This window comes from Protopterus annectens, chromosome 3.part0 (genome assembly GCF_019279795.1).
Source record: "Protopterus annectens isolate FY-2018-M chromosome 3.part0, PAN1.0, whole genome shotgun sequence".
Classification (NCBI taxonomy): domain Eukaryota; kingdom Metazoa; phylum Chordata; order Ceratodontiformes; family Protopteridae; genus Protopterus; species Protopterus annectens.
Window position 1 is genome coordinate 1544165250 of NC_056731.1, and position 7771 is coordinate 1544173020.

General features: G+C 37.0%; 1 protein-coding gene across 1 annotated transcript in view; it reads left to right on the forward strand.

Moving 5' to 3' along the window:
• The window catches only part of LOC122796835 (cytochrome P450 2F2-like), a 749069-nt gene that overhangs the window by 666671 nt on the left and 74627 nt on the right, over positions 1-7771 (forward strand). The window lies entirely within an intron of this gene.

A 7771-nucleotide genomic window follows, 5' to 3' on the forward strand; every position in this document is an offset into this window, starting at 1 on the left:
AACCTATGATTTTGAGCAACAGTATGGATCCCATATATATATATATATATATATATATATATATATATATATATATATATATATATATATATATATATAATATATATATAGAGAGAGAGAACATTGCTTTCTGCTATTTGTGTGTGTGAATGCACATGTGTAGGTGTGTTGCATAACAGGCTGTGCTATGAGTCTGTACTATCTGGTAACAGTTAATTTTATACATTGAGTCTTGAAGGGGCTTCACTCACAGATAAAGTGGAGTATGTGATAGATAATGGATCTGGTATATTACTGTGCTGTTTTGGTAGTCTGTTTAGCTCATTATCCTTTCTCATTGCTACACTTTGGTTACTGTGTGTAATTTATGAACATGTACAAAGCTTTGCTCACATTGCATATCAGTGCTCATGAATAGCACACATTATCAAAGACATATTAGTGGGGCTTAAACTACTGTGGCTTATGCTTGTTTGTCAATTTTATGAATCCTCCTGTCCACACTTTGTATCTGTAATCTACAAAGCCTGATCATTCTACTACTGCTTTAAGTGGGACAAGTGTTTCTGGCTGCATATGTTTTGTCTCCAATGGTTTAATATATCCTGAGGAGAACAGCATGAATTTCAGTTTGAAACATATGTCATAATTCTCATAAGAAAACACATTTAAGTCAGTATAGTTACTCATTTTATTAAGAGAGAATAATATGTGTCTTATGACTGATTTTAAATGATTGAACAAACACAGCTGCGGTTGTGAAGTGTACCTGCTCATAGAAATCCTTTTTTTTTCACTGTAAAGAGAAAACAATCACGTGTTCCTGGTTCAGGGGAAGAATTTTTCCCTTTCCCTGAAGAAAATGTGACTGCATGCCTCTGCTGCTTAAATGAAACCCAGATGGAATTATGTCAGGGACTTGTGAATTCACAGACAAGGACTGACCAACAGCTGTGACCATTTTACCAACTGACTAGTAAGCCTGGTCAACAAAAATACCATGTCAGGACAAAGCACACCACATTTGGACTCAAATGAGATAACAGTCTGAGATATGATGCAGAACCTTTAGTACTAATATAACCCTGAGACACAAACTGTAAAATTCTCTAACCAGACTTCTAATTTAGAAAAACTGGTAAGTGCATAACATATGATAAAGATTTTTCTTTAAATCTGACAGCACCAATAAAATGAAATGTTGCACTTTTTAGCAGTAAACACATTTAAAAAGAGCTTCGTCTAGAGACTGGCTATTATGTAATAGAAAAGCAGAATAAATTAATAACTGCAAATTATTTACCAGTTAATGACAAAATATTTAAATGTGCAGTGTCTGTTATTAAAGACTAAACTTTTTGGTGGGCATATACTATTTTCAGTAAAACAGAGTACATTAAATAATATTCTAATTTGGAGAAATCAGACACACTACTAAGTTCTGTAAAGAGAATGCTAATTTGAACACTGAAATGAATACTTAAATACGTTTGTCTCCACATTTATATTAAGGGAGGCATCCCAGTCTTACTGTATTAAAACCAAACTTGTAAAATGTACTGTATTTTTAGAAGGGAGAGGTTCAAGCACTACAGGATTCTGAAAGCACAATTCACTTTATCAAATGTTCACTGAGTATAATCATAAGGTTATTAAAATGAGATAGTGGAGTATCCCCTTATGTGTATAGAAATGGAGACATCATTGAGAAAATTGTTATATTTGATGGCTGTTACTTCTGATTTGAGCTATAACTTAATAGGAAAAGATATCCTTCATTTCAAAGCATAACAGAAAATATGGGAGGAATGATAATCCAAAGACACAGTGTGGTAAACTGATAAATGTAACATGAAATAGAGAAAGAAAGTAAGAGAGAGCAACAGACCAATATCCATAATCCCATGCTTATGAGTCACATTTGACTCCTGTAATGACTATTAACAGCCACTGTCATCCATGGAGTTTCCTAGACAAAGGGGGAAACAGAAGTAGATTTCCAGACCTTTTGTTCTGTATAACACTTAAACATGTAGATGCAGGAGCAATTTAGAAATCACTAATCTACCTCGTGACTTTGGAATGTGGGAGGAAACTAGAGCACCACACAAACACAAGGCCATGCAGATACTGTACAGAAGTCATCTAGCAGAGCACTGTGGAACCTCTTACTGGATGGTGAAAATGTCATCCACTGCTTCACTGTGCTGCTCCATCTTGATATGCCTATTCAGCATATGAATATGGAGAATGGAGGACAAGGCAGTGACAAACATATGGAGATCCAGAAGTAAAATTAGAGAAGAGGGTTTGCATAGAAACTGAAAAAAAAAAACAATCTTGCATGCTTTGTTACAGCCTAAGAGCACAACCTCAAAGAGTAGAAATTGCATAAGTAAAAGAGTTGCATACCATAATATTACAGCCTGGTGTGACAATGTAATTTGCAAGAGTGAAACCTGTAGAAATAAGTAACACTAAAATATAACAGCCTGCTAGGACAGAGCAGCATACCAGAGTAAAATCAATGGAAGAAGAGCATCACATGCTAAACCAGTGCAGTCTGACAGTAAGTATTACAAAGCAAAAAATAGAAATTTTGCTACAGTTTGATTATATTGTAGGCAAGAAATGGAAGAAACTAATAATACTGAAGGGACATAATATGTAACTGAGAGACCTGATGTTAAAGAAGAAAATGCAGGAAGAAAGGAAAGCATACCACCTGGGCAGAATTCTAAACTTTCAATCAAATTAAACAGAAAGCTTTATTAGGGGAAAATTGTGTTTACCAGGTGAGTATTGCAGAAGAGGAGTTTACCTGCAAAAGATGTAACACTTGTATAGTTAAGCAGGAATGTAAAATTCCTGACTAGATTTCTAAACCAACTTCTGTAGTGCAGAACAGTAAAATCAGGACTCTAGACAACAAATAATTATTAGTTACAAGACAGAAGCAAAAGTAATTGAAATGTATTCTAAGATTCCCTTTTCATGGCATCATAGGGAAGAAAAAGTAAGGAAGAGGGTGGTATGAAGGTAAAAGGAACACAACTTGAAAAGGAAACTATTCTGAACAGAAGTGTTGATACACCTTAAAACAGAAGGCAAATAATGTAGGGAGAACCAGAAATCTAAAAAAAGGTATACTAAGAGATGAGGTAACCTTGGACAGAGCTCTCATGAGATAAAACAGAAGTGCTTTGTGCAAGGGGAAATGGGATGCACATATCAGGTTACTAAAGAGAATGAACTAGAAAAAATAAATACGACATGTTGAAACAAAAGGTACTAGATTGTTATTGGTAGATTTATAAAATATTATCTACCAAATTTGTAGTTTTTATTGAATGGAACTGATTATCAAGCCTTAAACAATGAACTATTGTCAGAAATCATGCAAACTTATTGTCTATTCAGAAACCTTTATGCTGCCTGAATGTTTTGTTTCTTTATTTTTATTGAGGTATACCTGTGCCAGTATAACAATATTTCAATGGATCCTGAATCTTTAGTACATGTGCAGCTATTATTGAATATTACCATGAGGTACATGTTTTGCTGTTAAATGGATCCTCCATCAGTCTTGCTTAGTCATAAGTAATCTCATCTTTATTCTCTAAGCACAGAAAAAAATATAATAATTAAGCAATAACCCACTCCTGGGTGTGGGTAATGCTGGATTTACCCGTGGTTGGTGTGGTTTGGTCATGAGGGCGAAGCCCGAGTGGCCAAACAAAGACAACTGTGGGTAAATAGCATTACCCACACCCAGAAGTGGGTTATTGCTATTATACAATGCCATTATTTAAGAAAAAAATACTTACTTTTCTTAAATAATGGCATTGTATAATGCCTCCTTGTTGCCCTTACACAGCTGTCCAGTATTTTGTGGCAGTTCTGATGTACTGTGCATGCGTATGGTTACGCAGTACATCAGAGCTGTGTGTGGAACAATGGAGAAAGGAAGATCTCCATTGCTTTTTAAAAGGTGTCTCGCTATGTTAAAAGAGTTTAACATAGCGAGATATCTTAAAAAAAAGCAACGGAGATCTTCCTTTCTCTGTTGCTTTTTTTAAAGCTGTCTCGCTATGTTAAATAAGTTTAACATAGCGAGATAGCTTTAAAAAAGCAATGGAGAAAGGAAGATCTCTGTTGCTTTTTTTTAAGATATCTCACTATGTTAAACTCATTTAACATAGCGAGATAGCAACGGAGCTCTTCCGTTTTCTGTTGCTGTGCAACAAAAAAAAAAAGACATACTAATGGAAAAGTCCAGGCGACTGGACCTTTTTCCATTAGTATAAGCCTGATTTACAGTGGGCACGCTGACCAATCAGTGTGCACGTTTTGGAATATTAATGGGGGGGGGGGTTGTCGTATAATTTCTGAGTTTGTGGTACTTCTCCATTTCTAAATTTATTCATACATAATAATTTGCTATACTACTGTGATCCTGTGACTTTATTGCATGCTTCTCCGAGTACTATTATATTGTAGTTTATGGTGCTCATCCTATATACTAGTAGCACTGGATGTGGCTTGGCATTTCAGGTTTGACCAGTCTTCTCTAGAGTCATATTACACAAAAGTACTTGTTACCAAATATTAAGTGGGCTTGTATGAATCCATGGAATTTCCTTTCCTGCAGATGGGTAAAACCATTTTAAAGCAGTATGATAGGGCTAGGTTACTACAGGTATTAAATATTTAAAAGTGCTTTTGCATGTGTCAAGCTGTGAAACATGGAACTCTTTCAGTCGCTGATTTGCAGATTCATGTACTTACTTATCGTAGTCAAATTTAGTTGTGTTATCTACCTTTATTCTTGCTAGTAAAAAGATACACACTATTCACTAAGCCATCAAATTTCATTCCAAATAATGTCATGGGTTAATCATCAGGTTAACTTGTAATAATATATTAAGTTCCAAATCTGGAGTATTCTAGGATAATTTGCTGAGTGAGGGCTAATAATATGTTTTAGATTAGTATTTCATTATGAATACAATCAGGGTTTTGGCATAGCATTATTATTGAGGAGCCTTACAACCCTATGTGTGTGTGTATTATAACATCAATATCCAGCAACACTTTGGCAAGCTGCTTATTTCCTTCTTCTCTTTTGATTGTAAGTTATAAAAAAGTTTTACTTTGTTTCATTTCTAGTACATCCATTTTGGACATTTTAGTAATCAAGACAAGTCTGTAAATATTCTAACTGGCTTTCACTTTGAGGTCATGGGTTATAGGTTTGAAAATAAAAGGTAAAATGTTTTTATGTGTACTTTAAGTACTGTCAATGGCAATCTGCTCCATGATTCACAAAACTGGGCTATTAACCTTGATCTAAAAGTGGCTCTGCATTTTGCTATTGGAAAGGTATAATTTGCCCTACAAGAAGGTTGTCCAGATTGCAGCAACTCAATAATGAACAAAAAGCCATTTTACTTCATCATGAAGTACATGATATACTAGGCAAAGTCAGCCACTTAACCAGTGATAACTGATAGAAAATAACCTAAATTAAGCTAAACATTCCTGGTATTTGATTGTCCCATACTCCATAATTATTTTACCAAATGTTCTTTAACCCTTTTGAATATGGAGTGGTCACCTCCAGGATATGTACAAAATAATGAGTTGTATTAAATTATAAGCCTGATATACATTGTAAGTAATTTCAATAGGTCTCTTAACACCTGTTGACAAAAGTAGCAGATCAGATGCTTCTTGGAGTTTAGGAATTTACCCTTTCCCCAAGAACTGTGCAGTCGCAGAGTTAGAATATATAATTAGCAGGGGGTGTGGGGGTGCAGGGGGATTTGCCCCCCCCTGCTTAAACTGATATATTTTTTAATATTTTGTTTTAAGGTTTTTGCATATGCTGAGATTAATGTTCAGCACATGCTTAGTAATGTGCTGATGTACATAATGTCAATCATTTGGTGTCAACATTATTCGTGTCAATATTAGTGCTGTTTAATAATGATTATTAAGATATGTATATAAATATATATGTGTATGTGTATATATATATATATATATATATATATATATATATATATATATATATATATGTGTGTGTGCTTGTGTGTGTGTGCTTGATCTCTGAGGAAGCCTTGTCTACCTTATCATTTTATAGTAGGTTGATAGGTTCATAGGTTGGTACTAGGCTATTGGCCCTAGGGCCTATACAAGCCTAGCCATAACAATTCCCTGGATATTTCTTCCCACAATATTTACTTCCCTGGACCCCTGTCTAGCAGGGTGACTGACATGATCCCCGGGGTGAACTTCCTATCTACCATCCAATTGTCAAGGTTCCTTTTGAAAAGGGCCAAGGAGGAGCTCTGCTTGATATGTATGGGCAGTCTATTCCACAGTATGGGGAGTCTCTGGGTCAGGAAGCTATCCCTCCAGCATGGTTTGTTCATTGTGATGACAAGGTTTAGATCCCTGGAGCATATGGCTCTAAGGGATTGGGATTTCTTTAAGTAGAGCATGTCCAACAACTCAGGGTATGACACGGCCTTGTATGTTAAGCAGAGATCACCTCTGAGTAGACGATACGCCACAGAGTATACCTGCAGTTTTTTTAGACGGTCAGCATAGGGCATCTGCTTTAGGCCTGTGATTCTTTTAGTGAGGTATTTCTGTGGTCTTTCCAGCTGTTGCAGATGTCTTGTGAGGTACATACCAAATGGGGCATTGTACTCTATAATGGGTCTAATGAGGGATGAGTACAGTGGGGCAATGACCTTTTTTCTGGATGAAAAGCCCTTAATGATGAGGTGTGCCACATAGAAGAATTTCAAGACTGTTGTGGCGATGTGGTTATCGAAGGTGAGACCACTGTCCACCTGTGTCCCTAAGTCTCTCATCACACTTTCGATGTTTAGTGCACTGCCACCTATGTGGTAATTCACTGGTACATGTTTTTTCCCAAAGGGGATAACTATACATTTCTTGGCATTAAGCCTGAGCCCATGGCTCTGGCATCAAGCATCTGTTTCTGTAAAGCCCTTTTGTAGAATAGCTACATAATTTGGGGATTCAATAATGGCTCCCAGTTTGCAGTCATCTGCAAACTTTGTTAGCCAGAGTCCCTTAGTGTTGGCCTGTACTTCAGAGAAGTAGATGCCAAACAAGAGCTGTCCCAGGAATGAGGCCTGAGGTACTCCACTTGTCACTTGTCTGGAGCTGGATTTGGAGTCAGCTACTTTTACAGTGTGTGTGTCAGTAAGCCAGTTTGCAACCCATTGAGTGACGTAGGGATTTATGCACAGCTTAGTAAGTTTATCTATGACTCCAGAGTGGGGGATGGTGTTGAAGGCCTTGGCGAGGTCCAGATAGACTGTGTGGACCACCTTTCCCTCATCCACAGCTCTGGAGACTGATTCAAAGAAGTCACTCAGGTTCAGGAGACAAAATTGGCCCTTCACGAACCCAAACTGGATGGGGTCCAGTGTTTGAAGGTTGCCAATGTCTTTGATTATAAGTTCCATGATAATGTGTTCCATGCCCTTGCAGATCAGGCTCATAAGACTGATGGGACGGTAGTTCCCAGGATCCAGGGTGGATCCCCACTTGTGGAGTGGGATAACTGTAGCTGTGCGACACTCAGTGGGCACGAAGCCTGAGGTGAGGCTATGATTAAACATGACACTTAGGCAAGGTGCCAGTTCATTTTGTAGTTCATGAAATGCACAGCCTGGGATGTCATCTAGTCCCAAGGATGCTGTGTTCTTTGGAGAGTGCGGTTTCTATC